The 25,683-nt window shown below is 36.0% G+C and overlaps 1 protein-coding gene, 1 long non-coding RNA gene and 1 other non-coding gene across 3 annotated transcripts in view; 1 reads left to right on the top strand and 2 right to left on the bottom strand.

Moving 5' to 3' along the window:
* LOC135077963 (connectin-like) overlaps positions 1-25,683 on the bottom strand; it is a 360,246-nt gene that overhangs the window by 71,019 nt on the left and 263,544 nt on the right. The gene's annotated exons all lie outside the window — the stretch shown is intronic.
* LOC135077973 (uncharacterized) overlaps positions 1-25,683 on the top strand; it is a 547,422-nt gene that overhangs the window by 489,059 nt on the left and 32,680 nt on the right. The gene's annotated exons all lie outside the window — the stretch shown is intronic.
* Positions 5,355-5,426, bottom strand: Trnal-caa (transfer RNA leucine (anticodon CAA)). Its single transcript has one exon. It is a non-coding gene; the product is annotated as a tRNA-Leu (tRNA).

Below are 25,683 nucleotides of genomic sequence, written 5' to 3'. Positions count from 1 at the left end.
AGACTCGACTGTCACTCTCACGTGGATACATTCTCCCGCGTACAAATTTCACACATTTGTTGCGAATAGAATTACTGAAATTAATTCGAAACTCAACGCAAAAATTTGGCATCATGTTAATGGAAATGAAAATCCTGCAGATGTAATATCGCGACCTGTAACTCCTAAAGCATTATTAAATCAATTAAATTGGTTTCACTCTCCTCAATGGACAGCTCAGCCAATCTCGCAATGGCCTATCGAGCCATTTCAAGTTTCATCTAACAGTGTTCGACTGGAAGAGAAAACTATCGCTCTTGTTTCAGAGACAAACTCTCAATCGAACTCTCACCCTTTCGATCGATTAATTGATCGCATTTCCACGTACCCAAAATTATTACGCGCTACTGTGTACGTGTTACGCTTCGCTAAAATACTACGTTCAAACGGAGTGGTTACATCCTCTGATTTAGAACTCGCTGAACTCTATTTAGTACGCCATATACAGGCACTATTTTTTACTCAAGATATGCACGCAATTAAAAATAATAAACCCTTTAACAAATCGCTTCTCAAACTTAACCCTTTCATTGACTCTGATAATATACTTCGTGTCGGAGGTCGACTCACTCACTCTCAACTCAACTATGGACAAAAGCATCCAATCATTCTATCGCCTAAACATCGCTTCACTCAACTTTTAGTTGATTACTTTCATGTATGTAATTTACATACTGGTCCTTCACTTCTACTCAGTCTGCTTAGACAGAAATTTTGGATACTTTCCGCACGTAACTTAGTACGTCAAAGAGTGCATCAATGCAATATTTGTTTTCGTTTAAACCCTAAATCTACAAACCCTCTTATGGGCGACTTGCCATCATTTCGCGTTTCAGAAGCTAAAGCCTTTGTTTATACATCGGTCGATTATGCAGGTCCCTTCTTTATTACTCACATTCGCCGCAGAGGTGTTAAAAGCCAGAAGGCTTATATTTGTTTATTTTGCTGTCTTACAACTAAGGCTCTACACATAGAGTTAGTTTCAGACTTAAGCTCTGATCTATTTCTCGCCGCTTTTCGTCGATTCATTTGTAGAAGAGGCCCCGTTTCCATGATATATAGCGACGGAGGTACTAACTTCATTGGCGCTAAACGCAAGCTTGACGAAATTTACGCTCTTTTAGAATCTGACTCTCACAAAAATTATTTAAGTTCACATTTGGCTGAACAACGCATTAAGTTTCTTCATAGTCCACCATATGGTCCGCACTTTAACGGCATCACAGAGATAAATGTTCGTTATGTAAAAACGCATCTTTATAAAGTTATTGGTCTTCAAGTGTTAACATACGAAGAGTTCAACACTGTACTTGTACAAATAGAAGGCTTATTGAATAGTCGACCATTGTGTGTTCTTAGCTCTGACCCAGCTGATATATCCGCTCTCACTCCCAATCACTTTCTCAATATTACTCCACTGAAATTCTTACCAGTAGAGAATGTCTCTGATATTTCTGACAATCGGTTAACGCGTTATCAGTTAGTCAATAAATTAGTGCAAAGCTTTTGGCGTCGCTGGAGTCAGGAGTATTTAACTTCTCTACAACGCCGTGAAAAGTGGAATACGGTGACCAAACCGATAGATGTGGGCTCTGTTGTTGTTATAAAAGATGACAATGCGCATCCTCTTTGTTGGCCATTGGGTGTGGTTGTGGAAGTATATCCCGGAAAGGACAAAATCATTCGCACCTTAAAGATTCGCACTGCAACCGGTACTTATGTTCGGCCTGTAGTTAGAGTTTGTCCTCTTCCTTTACAGTAACTCAAATAATGTTCTTAACTTTATTTTAACCTTAACTTTAATTTAACACAACTTTAACGCTAATTTAACTCGTTTAGTTCTCTCTAACGCATGCTTTTTTGCGTTTTTAACTTTATTTTTTTTTACAAACGCTACTCAATCTAGAGGAAGACCTCTAGGCCGGGGGAGTTGTACGCGCCAGCATTAAAACCTCATACATTTCAAACTCATGTCACACTATTCTATCACTCATTCTGACAGTCCTTTTCCTATCCTCTCCCTCCCACCTTCAGTCTCGCTCTCGCATCGCAACGCGCCGCTTCGCCTACCTATCTGGGCGTTTATTACTAAATAAGTATCCAAAATAAACCAATTCAAATAAACCCAAATCGCGCGCTAAACTCATCTCAATAAAAATTCAAGTGTTTGTGAAAGTGAAAGAAGAACCAAGCTTGGACCGTCCTGTGGAGTCTGCTCAATCGAAGGTATCCCATCCCATTCCTATCCCAATCTCCTACAACTATAATAGGAAATTAAAGAGTTTCAGAGGCAGATGTAAAGCTGAAGATATTAAACAAACGAAAACCTTACCATGATAAATAACAGCATGAGCTATTACCTGAAAAAGAAAAAAAGGATATCGTTAATAACTACTAGTACCTACATACTTATCTTATGCTAAGTTGTACCACCTTATTTTAACCATGATTATAACAATAACTGGTGTTTTTTGTACGGAGTTTGACAGAATAATAAAATTATGATATACGGGATTGCTATCATTTAAAACAATAAAGAGTTTGGCAGACTTTTGACGTTTATTAAAGTTAAAGTAAGATAGTGCAATCCAGACTTAATATGATAGAACATTATTTTGTTACAAAATTCGCCATTTTGCGTTGGCGAGTACTACAGTTGCTTTCACCTAATTTCTGTGTATTGTGTAACTATCAGACTTCTTTTGAAGTGTGGTACATATAGCCGCAATAATGCACCCTATCTGTACCACCAACAACGTCTAATGGTCAATTGTATGCATAAAAATATAGGTCAGTGAAAAAACTTGAGTTGAGTTATAGCTATTCGTTGCCAAGTGCATTGTCCGTATTTCAAAGAAACTTGATGTACAATTGTAAATTTTGAAATTGATATTCGCATGTGTATGAATCGCGACATCTTATTATACGTCATAGTATGATATACAAGCTTTTAGGATTGGATAAGTTATTTGTGGTTTATTTAAGCTACAAATAGAGATGGAAGAGCAAAAACAAAACAAGTGATTGTTTTTTAAAGCAAAGTCGTATTTGAAAGGAGTACCAAATGACTCTCTATTCCTAGACGTGTTATTGAGTTTATACGAGTTCTTAGAAGCACAACTTGTAGTTTATTTCCTACTTTTAAGAAACCTAAATTAAAGAAAAATCATTTGTTACCTAGCATATTTATTTTGGTGGAAACTTTGCCGTATTTTCATTTAAACAGTATTATTTTTGTAGGCGAAGAAGATCGGCAAGACCTGGAGCGAGATCAAGCGAGAAGCTCAAGACCCAACGAGATGGAGGACTGTTGTGGACGCCCTCTGCCCCATCTAGGGGACATAGGACCATAAGTCAAGTAAGTCATTTTTGTTTTAAAGCGTCTTAAAAAAAGAAGGATTTTCTCAATCTGCTCGTTTCCAAACTGGCGTTGAACCGTATTTCACAGCTTCCAATTTCGCTCAAACATAGGTTTACTTACTACCTCACCATACCAAACCAAATACACTGACTGAGGTAATAAATATTAGACGGAGCCCCAACAAGACGTCCAGCCATCCGCCAACCAATGAATACAGGCAGGAATATTACCGGTATAATTTCAACGCCTGTAATTTCCGACCCGTCAATTCCATGCTCAAGCTAATCCCGAAGTCGGTCTTCTGTCTCGGTCTTTTGTATTGGAAGAGCGAGCAAACTATAGGTTTGCGGTTTGGTTTGAAAGAATGCGTTTGCGAAGCTGATCGTTTACCTCACAATGGTTTGGTCTAAGCTATTGTTGAAAGTTTAATGAAAACTGTCCTTGTTGGTCTTGGGACGTTTTTTTCTAAGTATTTAGTTTGATATTAGAATCTATGTGTAAATAATATTTCAGAATATTCTAGCTGAAACTCTATCTATATTATTGGGCATCTATCTGGAACTGTATCTGAGGTAGCTAAGATGTATTTTATTTTTCATTTAGGAATAGGTATTAGGTACATTAAGTAATTATTACTTTATAGCACACAGTCATTATGAAGATTAGTTAAATCAGTCTAAAAACAATTTTGTACTTATACCTATTATTATAATTTTGTATTTGGGTATTCCAATTGTATTGCACAAAAAAATACAATTAATTTAGTATACAGACAGAGATTAACTTGATTAATTTAATTATCGATAGGTGCTCTAATTGGAATAGGCCAGGTGCTAATTGCGGGTGCTCAAACTGGAATACGTCGCTTTATTATTTTGATACACAATAGTTTCAGCTTATTTTGCTACCAAATATACTTCAGCATTTTTTCCAATCCACGCAGCGCAACATACGTACAAACTTATTATGTAGTCATCTAAAGTAAACAAGTTGTACCTACACAGTACAGTATACGTCTGTGCGAGCGATCAAAATTAGAATCTCCAACATTTAATTGGATAGTTCTCTAGAGAGTTTGTAGGTCGCGGGATCGATTCCCGCAGATAGTTGGAATTTAGTTAGATTTGCTTTGTACTGAAATTTGTTTTCGTTAGAAGTTGTTTTTAGATTAAAGGACATTTAAATTATACTAGGAATTAATAATCCTTGATTGTCAATACAAAGGCAGATTAAATAGTATTTCTAAGAATCGAGAAAATCTCGGGAAAGAATTTAATCTATATAAATAAAAATGAATTGATGTTCGTTAGTCTGGTTAAAACTCGAGAACAGCTGGGCCGATTGAGCTGATTTTGATTTTAAAATGTTTGTCGTAGTCCATGGTAGGTCTAAACGGCGAGCAAATACGCGTGCGATATTGTTTTTCTGTGACAGACAAAATTCCACGCGGGCGAAGCCGCGGGCGGAAAGTTAGTATTTAATAAATTAGTTCTGAGGATTCAACAAAATAGGTAAAAGATGATTTTCTGAAAATCTTTGTATTGGACTCCTGTAATTTATAAATCCTCTTCAATGAAACTACAATAATTACAGACCACAAAAAATTAAGTTGTTCATATTATATGATGCGGGCTGCGTTCACTTTGACATGATCGCAGACCGTAGAACGCGCCCAGTGTAAAAGATCCTTTACGCCTCTATTATTTGTATCCACAACGAGGAAGCTCTTGGCCTGTATCTCACCTGATGGTAAGTGTCAATCAGGCCGAAGGTGGAAGCGAGCTTCACCCGGAATCCTCAACCACGAAAGAAATGGCTATCTTACTTCTAACTGCCGGGACACAATAATGCTGTTAACATTGTTGTTATGGCGACAGACTTAAGTAAGATGGTGGTAGCTAGCCAGACGGACTTAGAACAAGCCCTACCACCAACCAAACCGAACAGAAAAATCTGCCCCCACTGGGAATCGAACCCAAGACCTCTGCGTTTGAAGCAGGTGGTCTTACCACTAGACCACAGAGGCGGTTAATAACCCTATTCCTCCATTTGTGAATAACCCTCCAAGCGCAGTCGGGTAAAACACGCAATGTACCTTGCTCATACATTCCTTTTCGACTTCCCACAAACAGAAAAACATAGTGGCAACACTCAGTGTGGAGTCGTGACATAAGAGGTGTTGAAAGGGTTTGAAAAAACCGACACGTGTGGAAACATACAAGAATCAGGGTTCCGTATAAAACATTAACCGTGATACAATTGAAATTATTATACAGCTTATAAACAGAAAGTTTAGGGGAGTTCACAAACAATCCTAATTGAAAACCAGTCATACATATTCTTTCAATTTTTTTTCATAGCATCTTTACAAAACTAAAACAAAATTACGTTATTTATTTTTTTAGATTTCTAAACAATAATAATAATTGTTGTCAAATACCTGCCTTGTTATGCATAAAACAAATCTTGACACATATAAATGTTACTCTGGTTCGTTGGAAACAGTAGATTATAATAAGATTAATTTAATCCTTAGATACGTTAATATTTCGGAAACTCAGTTAAACTTTTCAGGTCGTGTTAGGTATTATTTTAGGCACAATAAAGTTTTTTTTTTTATAAGTTGCGTTTTTATTTTATTAGACATATACTTTGTTACCAGTCCCATAATAAATACTCTTAAATAAACATTTAACAGACATGGCGAGGTTTCCACTCCAGCTGCGTAACTCTAAAACACCCCGAATAGGTTGGGAAACGGAAAACCGTTAGCCTTGGCAATGCTTTTTCACCGCAGATACAGTCTTCTCATCAAGGTAAACCTACCACCTTATGTAATAAGTGCGATTTTTGAACAGACACGTAGATTTTGATATGCGGTGAACTGTTCCTGATAGGCAGAATTTTTTCATGCCCATAAGGAAATGTACCCTATGTCGGATCATGAGGCGAATGGATATCAGACGTAAACACACCTTTAGCGGAGGGAAATCTTCTACCTTCCTTGCCTTTTATGTTTCCACAAACACTTTATGTAATAAGAATCTATCCAATTGAAGAGCTGTACTTTATTTAAGAATGAGCTCACTTCTATCTTTAGCATTAACTGTTTCTTTAATTAACAGTGTTAAATAAACACGTAGTCCCATAAAAATATTAACATTGTTTCAAGATAATATTTTTAAATATTGATTCTGAAAGTTAAATGGTGTGTTCATAGTATTTCAACTCAAGCACATTGATAGTAATGCAAACCGAGCACTTTATATCAGGCTGAGTCGTAGAGCTACGAATTTACAGGCTGTTTTTTTACAAAAATATTTAATTTTTAGAGCTTACGGGCTTAAGCCGTAGCAAAAATCATAGAGCAAAAATTTTCACTAATTCAATGAATTTTATTCAAATAAGACTGTTTGAAACGATGTTACAATGAAAAAACAAATGACTATCGTATTCCAGAGAGTACGGTATTCGAAATTCGTAATTAGCTTTCTATTACTTTTTTTGTAAGTGGCCAGTTCCATAAACTTTTAAGGTGGGTTGCACCATCTTACTTTGACTTTGACAAACTTCAAAAATCTGTCAAACTCCATATAAAATGCACCGGTTATCGTCATAGTTACCGTTAAAGTTAGGTAGTGCAACTCAGCCTTAGTATACCCCACATGAATAGATTTGCATTACCCATTTTTTGCCTAAATAGGTTAAAAATTAAAAAAAAAACATAATACTCGTAATAAAACGAGCGAATTGTGTAATAACTGCAGCATCTTTGTATTGCACTATCTCGACTGTAGGAGATAGGGTAGTGTTCGTTCGTTCGTTCGTTTCAGCCGAAAGACGTCCACTGCTGGACAAAGGCCTCCCCCAAGGATTTCCACAAAGACCGGTCCTGCGCCGCTTGCATCCAGGTACTTCCCGCGACCTTTACCAGATCGTCGGTCCACCTAGTGGGAGGCCTGCCCACGCTACGTCTTCCAGCTCGTGGTCGCCACTCAAGAACTTTCCTGCCCCAGCGGCCATCAGCTCTTCGAGCTATGTGCCCCGCCCACTGCCACTTGATTTTAGCGATTCTGCGGGCTATGTCAGTCACTCTGGTTCTCCTACAGATCTCCTCATTTCTGATTCGATCACGCAGGGAAACTCCGAGCATAGCACGCTCCATCGCTCTTTGGGTGACCTTGAGCCTTCTTATGAGGCCCATAGTAAGCGACCACGTCTCAGGGTAGTGTAATACCCAGTTTTCAGAGAAATACTAGCACACATTCTAGGGAACTGTGAATATTCGCGGGAGCTAAAAGTAGCTTACGTCATTGGGGAACAGCTTAGAATTAGAACAGCTTTCCATGTAGGAATTATTACGAGTACTTGTCGTAATCAATATCAGAATCAAGCTATAAAATTATAGATCATTCATAATTTTAATATTTTGACAAATTGGACTTAAAAGTACCTAAGTTGTCTTTGCGTGTATTTGGCATGTTCAATCTTGTACGAATTTCACAATATACCTAAAGATATCCGCATTAAATAAAGCATCAATTCACAAAATACACTGCAAACAATTATAAACCTTCTCGCACTTTACAAAGAGTTTACTTTTATTCAGAGCACTGTTCAGCCTTCTTACAAAGCTGCCAGCATTCATCCTTCCTAAAACTTAAGCAAAAAGTCCTTATTCGGCTTCACAGAAACTCATCACGGCTCAAACGTCCCCCGCAGAGGGGAAACGCAGCTGAAACGTAAATGAAACTTCTTTCAAATGCTTATTTACTCGTATGTGCATTGGTCAGCCCTTTTTGTCCTTTTTCACACGGATTGAGTTGGCTTGTGTGGATAGTATTAGTGTGGAATCTCTTACAGGAATAATTTTGCAGAACACTGTAAATTGGATTTAAATACTTCATCTCGAAGGTTAATTATTATCTAAACGTATTATTATCACTCAGAGAGAAATAGATCGGACCTAAAGCACCTATACCTATTGCAGTTTAAAGTTTTCTAAAATTGAAACCTTTCATTTTATGATCATAATAAATAAATAAATATCTTTGGACAATCTCACACAGCGCCATCTAGCCCCAAAGTAAGCAATTAATTATGCTTGTGTAGCTAGCACCCATATAGCTTAACGGATATACTACTTATATACTTTTTTTTTAAATACATACATATTATACATAGTAACACCCAGACCCGTCACAGAAATTAAAATTCATCATTTCAATTTCTGCCCGGCCAGGAATCGAACCCGGGACCTCTCGGCATAGTAGTCCGTTCTGAACCACTACACCAAACGGCCGACAAAAATATACTAGAACACCTTCTCTACAGTCTCAGATATGAATTATGTCAGTGAATAAAGTAGGCAAGGTTAACCGGGGATATTTTTAGACATATCAACGCGAAAAGATTAGGCTCTGGCAAAAGAGTGTAGCATGTAACTCTTACGTAAGCATTAAGTTAGTGCGTGAAAAACAAAAGAAAATAATAAAACAAAATCTGTACACATCATTTTTCATTTTCGAACATTGTATTTAAAATTCGAAAAATAAAAAGTAAAGAATCATCAAAAAATCACCGGCCAGTATTAAACAGGCCGTGAAAAACAAATGACGACTTATCTCCGTGCCAAATGATACATGAACTGTGACGACTAAGCAATATCGAGTCCGAAAATAGTTATTTAAAACAATAGCGAAAATTGTACGCGTGCTTACTTGACGTATAACAATTTATAGGCCCATTTGTTTCCTGAAACGAAGTCAGCTGCTCGTGATAACGACATAGTAAAAATAGTAAGAGTAGGCATACCAGTAGGAAGACACGCGTATTTAACGTATATTTTACTTACAGTGTTGTTGCAATTCACAAAGGAAAGTGAGCTTAACTTTAAGTTATGTGCATGTACACGTATACACACAAGTAAAGCTCACTCGCTTTCGTGAGTTGCAAGAACTATACCTATTTTTGGAACATTTTGGAACTTCTTGGCGTAAAAGTGAAACGTCATGATAGCAGTTTTGTATTATTTTCTAAAACGTGTGTTTATCCGGTTATTAATGTGTAATAATAGTAGAATATTAATAAGTGTTCTTTCTCTCTTCTTTCTTTCAATAATCTGAACAGCTTGATCGTTCGGTTGTTGCTACAGCCGTAGTCGCAAGCAGACTGGACTCTGCCGTCTAAAATTTTAAAGTATAGGATTAAGTGTTCCTAGAAACGAAACTACTGAATATAATTTGTCTATGAAGCCGGTTTTGTTATTGATAAAGCCGTAAGATTGATAGGAATATCGCGATTACAACCGAACAGAAACACTTCAAATTAATCGCTTTCAAGGTCAGTTGTCCTACTAATATTATAAATGTGAAAGTTTGAGAGGATGAATGAACGTTTCTTATTCTTTTAGGCTTAAACTATGCTTGGAATTGGAGATTTTAGATCTATGGAAAAACGGGCGTTTTAAAGGACTCACTGATGGACAGAAATTCACTTGGACGAAGTCACGGGCAAATATTAGTTACTATACAGAGGAAAGATTTTTGAAAGATGTTTGTAAAAAGAAACTTAAAAACTTACTGGACTCATTAAATTTTTTTTACTATTCGTTCGTTTGTTTTAGTCAAATGAGCCAACTGCTGGACTAGGACTGCATTTTCCTAGGATTTGCACAAAGACAGATCCAGCGCTACCCGCATCCAGATACTTCCCGCGACCTTCATCAGATCGTCAGTCCACTTAGTGGGAGGCCTCTTATACTACGTCTTCTGCCCATTTACCGTTACCGTTTACTTATTTCACCATTAAAATGCTACAATATCCCTAAGTAAATATAGACTATAAAAGACCAAAATTCACATGGCCAAAGCCGCGGGCAAATATTAGTTATTGATAAACCCGTAAGATTGATAGGAATAACGCGATTACGACCGAACTGAAACGTTTCAAATGATTAATTTGGAACGTTTCGACGAATGGTTCCCGTTCCATGTTAATTATTTTTGGGAGTAAATACGCTGCGTCGATTGTTGAAGCGGCTGGGAAATGGCGGATTGTGTAAAATTTGGCTGATACAGACCTATGAATTAATGAGTGAATGGGTTTCCAGTACAGCGGCTGCTCATTTCGGCCTTGTGGCCTACAAGATACAATTCTGATTCGAATATCAATATTATTTTTAAGTAGTTACCTGAATGCGGTTTGTTAATAATATTTTAACCCATTGAATACACGGATGTATAATAAGAAAGCTAAGTATCTGGCAATCAACAATAGGCAATAAATCTGTTCAGGTAGAGCCTATCTCTTGACTTCTTGAATCAGTTCTTGACATGACAATGTAATAAATGTGATTTTTAATAAATTCATTTATTCAAACTTGTATGTTCAATGCCACTTCCGATGATGAGTTTTCTTGGCTATGAAGGCCAATATGTTCCATCTATAGGTACTGTACTAGAGATAGATATTTAACATTTAAGCTCCATAAATTATAATGGAAAATAGCGGCCGCCCGCGACTACGTACGTGATACGCGTGGATCCCATTTAACCCCTTAGGGGTGGAGTTTGGTAAAATTCTTTCTTAGCTACGACTACGACATAACATCTACCTGCATGCCAAATTTCAGCCCGATCCGTCCAGTGGTTTGGGCTGTGCGTTGATAGATCACTACGTCAGTCAGTCAGTCTGTCACCTTTGAGTTATTATACATATTTAGATATTACAATGTACGGGCTATTTTCAGGACATAGAGACATAGACTTATTAGAGATTGTATTTAATATTATGCTCTGTAAACGAGTATTTTCCACTTTTCCGTCTCTATTACGGCAACTCGTAGATACGAGAACATATTAATTTCAGTCGTAAAAAGAATCTTTCAAAATAAGCTCGGAAATCGAGAACGCCTTTTTAAGTTCAACCTCGATACGTTTTCCGCGTTCTGGAACGAGTTTATGACTTTTTTGATATATTTGTCGAGCGTCAAATTTCCGGGGACCCGACCGGGCGTCAACTTTTGACCCCCGTTATTTTGCTTCTTCTCGTGTTTATGCCTTCGAAATATCAATGTTTTGAAAGATTTCAAGATGGTTAATTTTGATATTTTGTAGAACCGTTTTTGGTTTACATAGTTGAAATAATGCTTGATTTCATTAATTTAACTTATGGCTTCTTTAATCATAGTATAAGCTTCATCATTATCATCATTTCAACCATGGGAAATCCACTGATGAATTACTGTTCATCAGTGGATTTCCCATGGCTCCAACCGGACTATATGGAATTCATTGGGAATGGCCTATAATAATAATAATAAATTTTATTTATTTCGACCACATACAGATCATAGTGTTAGTAAATAAGTACTTAAAAATTATATGGTTAGTAAGAGATACAGTTGGTTTGAGTTAAAATTTAAAATAAGCATCAGCGGTCTGCCAGCACATGAATCATTGCGCAATGATTCAGGTACCGACAGTCAAACCTCGACGCAAACATGCTCAGCACGCTGTTGGAGCTGGCCTCCACCCTGCTATGTTCAGTATAAGCTAAATAAAGAACAATAATAAAGAATTTGAGGATTCCTGGCCAGATCATCATTTTCCAACAGGTGAGATGCAGGCCAAGAGTTTCTCTAATAGGGATAAAAAAATGTTTTCGAAAAGGAAGGTATTATACTCAACACGCCAAACCTTTTATTTACAATCTTAATTGTTGTTTTTTTTTTCTTTTTTTTATGTGACTGGAGGCAAACGAGCAGACGGATCACCTGATGGTAAGTGATTACCGTCGCCCATAGACACCCGTAATCCCAGTGGCGTTACAGTTATTATATTGTTGTTATATTCACCAATAGTATTTGCTCACTAACATACTTCTACTGCACCATTTCAAAGTAGACCGTTGCTTTATCGTTACTTGCTCATATTATTAAATTCTCCTGTTATGTTTCTTATTGAATATTTATGCAAAACTTCAAAAACATTGGCGATTCAAATGAGCAAACAATTCCATATTCCTATAATGTATTTTATTGCGACCACAGGCACATAAAACAACGACCTATTAACCAGCAGCGTGTCAACAGCAAACTTTTACTACATTGAACTATGGCTAAGGCATGAACTTCAAGCGATTTTGTACCTAAAAGGGCTAGTAGGTCCTTCACTTCTTCTAGTAAGTGACTTGCAACAATAAGATCACTACACTGCTGCACTAGTGTCAAATATAGTCTTCCTAAATTAAAAAAAAATATAGACAAGTGCTGAGTAAAAGGCCGCAACAAACTCAGTCACCACTGTCTGTCGGTTTAAAAATAGTATAAAAGTAGGAAGTTACAATACATTCATATGCAAGTTTGGTATAGTCTTGAGTCTGAGACCCAGAAAAAACATCAATGATATAATAATATTGTATCCTAGTTTTTGAAAGGGTACTTAGCACTTACACGATAAAGCCGCGGTAAAATAAGTAAATACCTATTTCAAGTAATGTCACTTTAGGAAAAGAAGTAACTAATGTAATACCAGGCCTGTTCATCTCCGCGAGTTTACATCGAAAACAAAACACGCACGATGGCCCACCTACAGGTAACTATTCGACAAGGCCTCACATACGAGCGAACTTTGACTCACGCACGCGTATTCTTGTGTATGATGGAAGAAAATAAAGAAAATGGTGTACTAAATACTGTGCAGTATTTAACTGCCTAAATAATAATAAAAACACAGAATGTACTTTTTTAACTTGCCTCAAGACACTGAGAGGTAAATAAGTAGTTAATATGATTCATGATAATTCATGCTAAATCATGTATTTCCTCCGCCATTTTCCGCAGTTTGGCACCTCACGTCACATCATTTTACCGAAGTCAGCCCTATAGCTTCGGCGCAGTGCCGATCACTGACGTTTGTCAACAAAATGGTGCTTGACTCTTGAGACAGGCTAAATTACACCATATTGTTAATGACATTGAGCATACATTTTTTTAAATACCTTCGCGAAGTAAAACTTCTGTACGTAGTACTTATTATTATTCTGTGGTAATACCGCCCTACGACACGCGGACTGTTTTACATAAAACAGAATTTATTAACAAGTTACACTCTTGAATGATTTTACGTGTCCAAATTCCGTTAATCTAATCTCAACTTTAGCGCAGAGTTCAAAATACCAAAAACAATAAAAAATCGGTTATACTTTATCACTTGTGCTCACACCTTGTTCGGGCCGTTAAATTTACGGCAGCCATTATGATGACGTCACCGTAGGCGGTATCTCGTACAAACGACCGTTGTAGCGGACTGCGACCAAGACAATGTCTTAGCCCGTATTCATAGGTGCTGCTAAAATTTTGGTATATCGGGCCATGGAATATTGAAATATGCATTAAGTTTAAAATACAGGGTGGCTCTGCGTAAAATGTATTTCGGGAAAGTATAACTTGATAATACAAACCACAAAGGAGACTGTGGACAATACAAAAGTCTGTCTAGAAAATGCTGTTGGCCCAACATGAAATACCTAGTACCTATACAAGAATTCTGTCTTTTAGGAGCTTCTCAACTACAAGGTTGGAAGTCGTACAAAATCACAATAGCTTTTCATAAAACAAAAAACCGGCCAAGTGCGAGTCGGGCTCGCACACCGAGGGTTCCGCCGTACAAACGTAGCGGTTTACAATTTATGACGTATTAAATCAAATTACTTACTTGATTCCGTTGCGAGTAGTGGCGAATTTCAAAATATGCGGTATGATTATTTTTTATTTATTTATTTTTCCTATATTTGCATTATAGGTAGGTACCCACCTCAGCGTTTTGAATTTTTGCGTTGATTTAGAATTTCTCACAGTTTAGAGGCAATTAGATTTAAGAATTGTTTGATATGAATTTCAACTTTAATATCTCTACGCGTTCATGTGAAAAAGGGTAGGTAGTAAGTTTATAATTATTAAAAAAATATTTTGTCATGTAAGCAAAAATAATATTTTAAATTTTATATAACTTCAAATTTATCATTTTCGCAATTTTTCCTTTATCTGTACTATATAACGTTGCTTCGTGCCAAATTTCAAGATTCTGAGTTCACAGGAAGTACCTTGTAGGTTTTGATTCCCTAGCGTGTGACGGAAATTCGTCTAAGGTGTCGGTATAAACTGCTGTATCTTTTGATCGCGTTAACTTAGAAGTTTGATTTTTTTACTTCTTAAAGGGACAATAGATCTAGGTATTTGGTATAAATTTCAATTTGATACCTTTATTCGTTAGTGAGAAATAAGGTAGTAAGTTTCATTTTATTAAAATATTTTTATTATATTATATAACTAAAAAAATGTAATTTTCGCAATTTTTCCTATATTTGCATTATATGACAATGCTTTATGCCAAATTTCAAGATTCTGAGTTTACGGGAAGTATCCTGTAGGTTTTGATTCCTTTGCGAGTGTCGAAAATTTGTTGAAAATATCGACATAATCGGCTGTATCTTTTGATTGGCTTGGCTTAGAAGTTTGATATTTTCACAGCTTAAAGGGACAATAGACTTGAGTATTTCATGTGAATTTCAGCTTGATACGTTCACGCGTTCTTGAGATAAAGGGTCTTGACAGACGGACGGACGGACAACAAAGTGATCCTATAAGGGTTCCGTTTTTTCCTTTTGAGGTACGGAACCCTAAAAATTACATTAAAAGCAAATCACCACTGAGCACTGACTTATAGACCATTTAGTTTTAATTTCCAAATATTTTTATTCAGACAAATTCAGTATATTAATTGTAACCTATAATGTTATTGAAATGAAAATACTTACCTACTTTTGTTATACCTTTAACGATAATATACGAGTAACTGTGCTTATGAAATTGATACCTGTGATTGATAGCGCTAAATGTTTATGTATAAAGCCAGTTTGAACCCGGGATTGTCTCATAAATACGGGGCGTCTGGTCTTTTTGTTGCCTTTTCCGCGTCACTGTCATCTGTCCACCAGAACCAACTGATATGATTTCAAAAGACAATGGGACTGTCTGGTGGCTCAAAGAAGCTTTGTGTCGCGTTTTTACTTGCATCTTTCAGGAGATGCACAATGGAGCTTGCCCGAAGATAAGGTTTAAAGCGTATAATTTAAAACACTTGGTTTATTCTAAGCTTAGTAAGTATAAATTCTTACGTTTATTGATGATGTTCATTTAAATAAATCAACGTCCACTGCTGGACAAAGGCTTGTGTCTCCCAACGACCGGTCCTGCGCTATCTAGGTGATTTCCATGACCTTCACTCGATAGTCGATTGTTATAAAATAAAACAGTTTCAAAAATTTATTAATAATTTAAAAACAAAATCTCTTACTTTTTTCAGTATTATCATTTTAGACAAGTAATCATAAGTCATCATCGTCATAAAGGTAGATGGAAGGCGCTGGACGCATGCCGCTACCAACCGGACAACATGGATGTTCAGCTGTGTACGTCCTATGGCTGAGATGATGATGATGATGAGACAAGTAATATGATGACTAGTCGGAATTACGCTGACAGTGTTTGCAAAAAGAAATATTTTCCGGAATATCATAATAGGTATTTTGTGAATTTGTAGTTCATTGAACTGCTTCGTTTCAGTACACCCTGTATTGAAGGTCACCGAAAATCCTTCGACTTAAAGGTCCGAGCCTTAGTAGTTCTGTATCAAAATATACTTTACGTTTCCATGCCATCTGGGGGCACGGCAGTGCCCCCGCCAAGTCGAGCGCGAAGCAAACACTGCCGTACCATCCTTTACTGGAACCATTTCGCCGCATTTTCAGGCCCCTATTTGAGAACCTCTGGATAAGACCAGAACGCAGAAATTTTCGTCATCTAGTAAGCTATAATCACGTACTTAAAATCCAAAATTTCAAGTCTGTTGGTCATTTAGTTCCGAAGTTAAGCGAAAGCAAAGTTTCGCATTTACGACACTCACTCACTGATAATCATCAAAATAGAACTAGTACTTCCCATAAACTCAGAGAGCTGAAATTTGGTACAGAGTTAGGGTTTAATGGCCACATAAAGGGAAAACTATAAAAACTAGGAAAATCGAAGATCTGGAGTAACACCACATTCATAATAAATACTACTCCGGCACCGTGGTGTTCGCCTGTATCGCTCACCGCTAGATGGCGCTAGCACTAGCAAGCGGTGTCCAGATTTTTTTCCTTTCTAGAGCCCCCCGTCGATTAAGTTGAATGTTGTGTAATTTGCATTTCGTTGATTTCGTTTATTATATTGTAAGGTTCGCTAAGGTTATGTTATTAAAACAATGGACAACACGCATAAGTTGTAATATTAAGTTAAATTATGACTTAATTTAAAGTTTAGATCACACACATTACACTAGTTTTTATTTCACCTCAATCCATCCAGTATTACCGAAGATAGAGCCTCGAGAAGTTTACGGACTTTTTAAAATTTTCAAAAATTTCCAATATTCGCGCGTGACGTCACAACATGATTTTGCAGCCCCCGCACGTTAACCCATTTACCACTTTTTGTCTTTTTCCAACTAAAATAAAATTTTACCTAACTGACAACTGTTGTTAGTTGTCATCGTTCAATCACATTTCAAACCAGGCGCTATAAAAGTAACCATTATTATGCCACCTATTGCCAATTTTGTGCACTATGAAGCCATTTTTACATTTATGCACTTAAATATAAATTTTCTGGAAAAATAACCAAGTTTGTGTCGCTGTGCTCAATAACGAGTAAATAGTCCAGTTATTTGTTAATTTTACTTGGAAAGTTTTCCGGAATTTTTGAAACTTGGTGAATAAATAGATTTCGCTATGTTCTTTCCGAATTTTGTGACCTCGTTTATAGTCGCGCGCGCGCCCGCCTTATTGAAAAAAAATCCGCCTTAAAAAAAGGTTTTTGACAACTCCTATTTTATTTTATAATTTTTGGGACATAGACAAGCTAAGAAGCTTTGATAAATGTGATAAATTTCATGTAATGTAAGTTAAATAGATTTAGAGTTGTGAAACAGTCAAATTAATGTACCTGCTAAATTGCGAGTTCTTTTTTCTTTGATCATCCCAGGACACGCTGCCGGGTGTCCTAAATATGCTGAAGTATAAAAAAATTCGCGTTGCTGAAGTATACACTTTTTTTTTGTCTTGTTTGTTTCTACATTACATAATTGTATCCTACTATTATTATAAATGCGAAAGTTTGGATGTCTGGAAGTTTAAAAAAAAGTAAAGTAATGTTTATTTCTCACCAACATAACAGATAATATTATGATAACAAACAATCAGGAAAAACAAAAAGTAAGAATGTTGGTGGGTTGATACCTGAACTAGGAAGATTCCTGTGTCTCAGGTTTGTTACTCTTTCACGCAAAAAGTACTCAACGGATTTTGTTGAAACTGTACAATATTATTGTTTGTAACCCAGATTAACATATAGGCTATAATTTATGCCGATCTGTGACACTAAATTTCACGCGGGTGAAGCCGCAGGCAAAAGCTAGTCGTGAAATAAATAGGAAAGTTTAAGGTTCTGAAACGTGGTAAGGCTCAATAAGAAGGCTCAAGGTCACCCAAAGGGTAATGGAGCGGGCTATGCTCGGGGTTTCCCTGCGTGATCGAATCAGAAATGAGGAGATCCGCAGGAGAACCAAAGTGACCGACATAGCACGCAGAATTGCTAAAATCAAGTGGCAGTGGGCGGGACACATAGCTCGTAGAGACGATGGCCATTGGGGCAGAAAATTTCTTGAGTGGCAACCACGGGCTGGAAGACGTAGCGTGGGCAGGCCTCCTACTAGGTGGACCGACGATCTGGTAAAGGTCGCGGGAAGAACCTGAATGCGGGCAACACAGGACTGTTCATTATGAAAAACCTATGGAAAACCCAAAGGCCTCTCGCCTTTGTCCAGCAGTGAACGTCATTTGGAAAGACGAAATAGGAAAGAATGTAACTATCAAAAATCTTCTCTAAGGCAGCATTTTTCCAATTTCGCAACGAGCGCGGCAATCACACTTAACTAACAGACTAACAGAGAGCATAGCGAAATCTATTTTAATCTCCAATTTTCAAAACTCACGGAACACTTTCCAGGTAACCACGTTAATTTGTACCAAACGACTGGACTATAATTAAATTAGTATAAAAATTTGGGTACATCTTCTCAAAAACAAAAGAACTGGTGCTAAAAGGGTTAAGTGACGTTTTGACATTTGTAGAGGGCCTTGTAGAAGGGGAGGCTATGGTGCTGAATGTGGATTAACTCGAGTGTCATAGTAACTTATTAGACTGCTAAGCTTGATGATAAAAAGAAAAATATTTTATTCAATGTACATGGTCTGGTTCTGTCATATGATAATAACTTTTGAATTTTGAATGAAGGTTTCAAAAACATTTTTTACTGAATTAGAATTAAAAAGAAAAAATGTGCGATAGTTCGAATTTTATTTTATGTGTAGTGGACGCATAAAGAAGTCCGAACTGTAGTTGTCACGTTGCATTGCTACGCGCCAAAGCAGATTTTCGTTGTGCTGAAAAAATTTAGTTTATCTTTTCATTAAATGATAGGTATAGGTGTACCAGAATCTCATGGCAAACAAAAATATTGGAAAAGTGTGTCTTTCATATGGTAAATGTCTATGGCTTTATTGTCACCTGTCAACGTAAATCAAGTGAACTGTCAGTCACTGCAGAAATTTTGTAATCTCTTCATGGGATTCCGTGGAGGGTAGTTGAACGGGAAGCATGGTCGATCTGTTTTAATGGTTTCAATTTATTATTTAATGGACTTTAGTGTACAAAGAAGAACGGTCATCTGTGACCCAGGCCCGACAGAAACGAGACATACCTCAGTTTTTTTGTCATGTCTTAATTAGTTAAATTATATATTTTTTATATTCGAATTCTATGTATAACACCAAAATATTACCCTTTGTTTTTGTTCAGGCGTTATACAAAAACTAATACAAAATGCCTATTTATCACCAAAATTGGTAAATGTATGTACCTAAATGTCTATTACAGCTGTTATGGAATGTATCTAGGTGACCTGGAGATATGGCCGGATTATACAGGGTGGAAACGAGAAGTTACAAAATCCAAAAATTCTATGTTACCAGCTTCCATAATCTGTAACCTATTATTGGTACCATTTGAAAGAACTCGTGAAGCACTTTCAGAATCAGTAACTAGTTTTTTGATATCTTGTATAGTTTAGAAATAATCAAGTGAGATCACTTATCGTTCCATATGTATAACCACCCTGTATAATCCGGCTGTATCTCCAGGTCACCTAGATACATTCCATAGCAGCTGTAATAGACATTTAGGTACATACATTTACCAATTTTGGTGATAAATAGGCATTTTATATTAGTTTTTATATAGCGCCTGAACAAAAACAAAGGGTAATATTTTGGTGTTATACATAGATTTCGAATATAAAAAATATTTAATTTAACTAATTAAGACATGACAAAAAAACTGAGGTATGTCTCGTTTCTGTCGGGTCTGGGTTTTTTTTGTATGGGGCGTGACCGTTCTTCTTTGGTGTTATTTTGTGTTCTAAAGTGCAGTGAAGTGATAAATTATAAAAAACATTGAAATACTTTGAATTTGAGCGCGCATCGAGTGTCGAGTGGGTTGTCGTATGAACAACCCGCTTTGGACCCGGTGGCGTCGTGAAACCTGCTTTCGGGCATACTAAACTCCACGGAATCCATGAAAAATCAATAGAACTGAAACACCCACGTTGTATTGATAACTATGTCAATTTTCACTCGACGTTGGCAGAAATAAACCTCCCAGAGAGGTTTGGTTGCCATTAAACAAAAAAAAAAAAAATCTCTTCATGCCTATTTGTTATTTTTGTGAAAAAGTCGAAAAAGATCAAGCAAGTCATATTGTTTTCAATGTTTATTGTAAAATAAGGCATAATTCAAAGTCAATCTTTGATTTTAAAGCGCGTCGTTGAGTTGACAGTAAGTTGGAGTGAAATTGGATACATTTAGTTTATTACCTAACTGCGTCAGAAGGAGGGTTTTTTTTTAATGTTATTCTTATTCGTTTCAGGTGTACCTCACAAATTGGTGCAGACGAATGGTGAAAATGTTATGACCATGTAAATAAAATTGAAAAAGAATTCATCAAGTAAGATGTAAGATAGAATAATTGAAATGGTGGAAGAGCAATTTATAATAAACAACTCTTTATCTTGATCATCTATTGAAGAAAAGTGGAATCGTTGGAATCGTTTTCTAGTTCTGAATGAAGTGATTAGTTATAAGTATGATACATAATAAAATTAGTTACATAAAGTAATATACGATTTACTTATTTTTCAAGACATTTTCCTATTATATTACTGACGGGATTGCTACCATGTACCTTAGTTTTGAGTTTCCAATATTTCGGCACTGTTGCAAGCGCCATGGTCACGGAGTAACTGATGAAATTAAAACCAGACATCGTTCAGATGTGCGTTCAAAAGACCTGAGATTTAAAAAAATCCCACGTTTTGTTTAAACAGTAAGCGAAAAAAAAGTGACTTGAAAATGGAATACAAAATGATAAGGTATGGTAAATGATAAGTCTTTATCAATGAAGAAGCAGAAGTTCAATTTCATGTGACCTCTATCTAGGCTAGTTTCCATCGTCACTCAAAGTTTGGCTGCGGTCTCAAATTTGGGCTTAATTGAGGTATTTTTTGGGTGAGAGGCATAAGAACTAATGCCGTTTTATATCAAAAATTCATACTTAGAGGTAATCAACCAGGTACAAAGTATTTCCTTGCATGTTAGTCTGCCACTCTTTAGTAAGTCCCGAAATCCCCGCTTCGGCTCCCCTACTAACCATTCTAACCATTGTACACAGATAATATCTTACATGCAGCTTTTCATGTTACTACGTCACATTTTCTAAATCCGCGCGGAAAATCGCTCCTAGCGGAAGAGCGCACTTTGAGCTTGAATATTTCAGTCATTTTTAAAGATATCAAAAAAGTAAAAATACAGTATTCATTCTAATTTTTTGTAGTTTTTTTTGGCATCTTCAACAAAAATTGTGCGCCATGTCCATTCTGATTCGTTGTCCATTTTAAAGGTCGTTGAGTTTATTTGTGTTTAATATCGTAAAAAATGTCGATAAAACGACGACGTTAAATAATTTTGCCACTTTCTACAAAAAGAAGTGAAATCCCACCAAAAACATTCTGTAAAAAACTAGCCAAGTCTCGATGGAGCTGCTTGTTTATCTCTAAAAAGTAATGAAATCTAGACAAAGTCGTGCCAAGTCTATGGTTCCTTACTGCGATTTCTTTATTATTATAGTTAATGTTGTGTGACTTGGCCGTTGAAGGGTACAAAACCAGGTAATCCATGACACCATTGCACCAATCTGTCGCCAGAACCGCTACCCATTGGCGATGGAAAATTGCCACTTGGAAAACGTTGATTCAATAACCAGTCAATTGTAGGCTTATTAAAGCTGCGTATTTCAATAATACTTATTGTATGATTATCTTAATAAAGATTGTTCAACGGCCAAGTCACACAACATTAACTATAATAATAAAGAAATCGCAGTAAGGAACCATAGACTTGGCACGACTTTGTCTAGATTTCATTACTTTTTAGAGATAAACAAGCAGCTCCATCGAGACTTGGCTAGTTTTTTACAGAATGTTTTTGGTGGGATTTATTTGACGGTAAATATCTTTTTTTCGACGTTCATCTTCTGAGCCCGTGACACTTTTGTGTGGACTTACGAGCCTTAGGTCACGTCTTATGTATATGCTGGGCGATATTTTATTTCTACATCATTCTCACGTTTGAGCCACATTTTCATTTTTGGAACGCGTTTTTTGAAATACAGCGGTGCCGTAGAAAAAAAAATAGAAAAGAGTTGTGATTTGTAACGAAAGTAGAAGTTATTTTTTTATCAACAGTTTGGTTCAATTTAGAATGAGGTGCTGCTGCTATTCTTCATAAACGTTAAATTCGGTTTCTGCGACCCTCAAAATAATTATTTATAAAATTATTTTTAACTGTGATTTATGTTTATTATTTTCAATTGTTTTTAAAAGATAATTGGTAACAAAGCCTATCTTTAATTCAAATCATAACATGCACAATGCGCACACATATAATTTAATTATTTTTTGCCTTATAAGTCGGTAACTAATAATTTAGTTCACTTACTCGTATTATCTAATTGGAAACGATCGAGTCACCCAAAAACACACGTCAAAAAAAAACAGCTGCACTCCAAAGTGAAACGTTAAAACATACCTGTTACAAATGGGACCATCACTATTATTTCGGAAAACAGACACTGTGAAAGCTATCATTCGGTGCAATACCCGAATTCCCTTTAACAATTCCCGGTCCGTGTTCACGCGGCATAAAAATGCAGACACGCGGACGGAAAAAAAATATTTTAGCCAAACAATTCCCGGGTATAGTCGCTTTACACTGGGAATTGGCGCGTTCGCTCCACAGGTTATATTAGCATGTTTGTTAATTAATTGATAACAATGACAATTGCTGACTTGTCTGATTAGAAAAATGGTTTGTTGGCAGGAGTGGGAAACTGCGATAAACATAAAAGCGAAATGCCACTCACTGATTTATCAAGAAATTTCAGAATCTATAACACCCACAAACTTGGGCAGGTAGGTTCTTTATTAGGGTGTAGACATTCGATAAGAAACTCTATCCACAAGGGGGTAAAACAGGGTCCATGCGTAAGAAGTTGCAGGCGGCCGCTAGTTTTAATTATAATCTTACAAAAATACGAGTATACTAAGTATTCAATCCTCAGATAATAGATTAGGTACATTTTCAAGCTCCAGATTAGTTTTTTAATAAAATTTAAGGAACAATCCTAGTCTTGTGCCTATTTGTTCTTTAGATTAAAATTTTATTTGTACTTGAGAAATTATCTCATAATACCAATATTTGTTGTAACTGTAGATTAAAATAGGTACATAGAAAACGTAGTTGACTTTTTCGATGTGATGAACTACTGATTTCTTTAGAAAACAGCTCTTATTTCCCTAGAGTAACATGAATATTCATTATGTTTACTATTAACGCAAATATCAAATAAAGCTTTCCGTTCTAATAAAGGACGACAAGAGACATTTTATTAAGCAAATTAAGGTTGACTCTTTGAAAGAGTGACAAAAAGTATAACAAAGGACTCGAACAACCTGCAGTTTATGTTCGTCGACGAAATCAAAACACAAAAATTTAAGAGATGTTGACTGTAAAACTTAATGTACAGTTTGTAAAAAGCGAATGTTTTAAATTGGGACTAGTTTTTTGCGGGAGTAAATTCATTTTATCTTGGCTTTGTAGAGAGTAAGATAACAATGTAAAATTAATTTCACAATACTTCAGTAGTGAATAAGTATCTGAAATTTCAAGTACACGATTGAACAACAAATGGGGTAGGTGATAACATCAAATAATACTATAAAGGCACTACTTCTTAGTTTCTCAGCAGTCATAAGCAATGATAAAACACGATTCGTCACTTTTTCAAGTTACAAAAAATGGTGGTAAAGATTATCTTTTTTATAATTTATCGATCCATTAATTTACCAATTGGAATTTTCCAAGTGGAATAATTTCTTTTGCGCAATTCTGTAATAATAATTGTAGGTTAAAAAAATGTTATATTTTTTACAATGTGTGCAAAGATTCATACTTTAATCCTTCAAGCTCCGCGAATCTAGACACAATAGATAATCAATTGTTATGACATTAATTAATGCAGTCTGGGACTCAATCGGTTAAATAAGCGGATAGGTTCAATTCCGTTCAGAATATTGTTTCATTTCAAATTCCTTTTATCTTCATTGATGTGCACACTATTTCAGATCTAGCAAAATTGTTCTGATAGTTTTTTGTGCAGCCATCAAAATACCATGGTCTTGTTTTTGATGGAATTACAGCATGTTGTTTTTAAAAAGCAGAACAAATAACAGCTTTGTTTTATTTTTATTTAGTGATGTATATCAATCCATTTTTACTGTGTGAGGCAATAGCCGATTCTTTGTTTTGTTTTAGAATATCATTCATTTTTAGCTCTTATTATTGCGGAGCTGCTATTTTTAACTAGGTAGGTAATTCTAATTTGGTTTTCAATTTCTTTACTTGTAATTCATGTAGCGCGCTTATTTTAGCACATATTGTTTCACGGAGCTATTATTTTTTGGTTTATCAAATAATTTTCTATTCAATTTCTTTACCTGTAAATATTTTGGCGCGCCTAACTCAAGTTTGTTACTAATTTTAATTTATTGAACGTAAAGTTAAGATATAACATTCTAATATTTATAGAGTCATACATCGGAGCTTTTGATACTCCTAAGATTTAACAACGGGTAATAATTTCCAGTTAAATTATCAATAAGCATCACAATACTCAGTTAATAAAATCAATCAATTAAATACGAGTCAGAAATTTTAATGCAACAAAAATACGTCACATCAAGACAACGAAAACTGCTATCGAAACTACGCAACGCACAAGTTTTTAAACTCCATCTTTTAAGTCTCCTTTCGAATATTTTATGAAGATTACATTTCTACACTCGGAATTTCATATGAAGTAAACACGGCGGGAGACGGTATCCTGAATTGGAGTGCTCTCCATCAAAAGAGCGGGCGAGTTGACATAAACAAAAGAAGGAAAACGGGACGAGTGCGCGTGGTGTGACTATCTCTTTGTAATTAAAAAGCTTTATTTTGTTGCAGTTAGGGTCGAGGTTTAGTGTAATTAATTACGAGAGGTAGGTATTGTAGTATGAATTACTTTCTAGTTTATATTGAAAACTAGCGGCCGCCCGCGACTTCGCACGCGTGGATCCCGTTTTACCCCCTTAGGGGTGGAGTTTCGTAAAATCCTTTCTTAGCGGATGCCTATTACGTTATAAAATCTACCTGCATGCCAAATTTCAGTCCGATCCGTCCAGTGGTTTGGACTGTGCGTTGATAGATCACTATGTCAGTCAGTCAGTCAGTCAGTCAGCCGGTTAGTCAGTCAATCAATCAGTCACCTTTGAGTTATATGTATTTAGAAGATTAAGTTTTGTTTAGAGTGCAGTTTTTATGTCTTAACATTTTGTTTTCTAAAATATTTTGGTGATATGTTTCAAGATAATATTGGCTGGTCAGTGAAAAGGAAGAACGCCAGATTTATTATATTTTTCATTACAAGTTTTATTATTTTTATTCAAGTAAAACAGGTTAAAGATGTTTGT

This window comes from Ostrinia nubilalis, chromosome 14, assembly GCF_963855985.1.
Source record: "Ostrinia nubilalis chromosome 14, ilOstNubi1.1, whole genome shotgun sequence".
Taxonomy (NCBI): Eukaryota; Metazoa; Arthropoda; class Insecta; order Lepidoptera; family Crambidae; genus Ostrinia; species Ostrinia nubilalis.
Note: the sequence above shows the minus strand (reverse complement) of the source record. Positions and strands in the feature narration are given on the sequence as shown.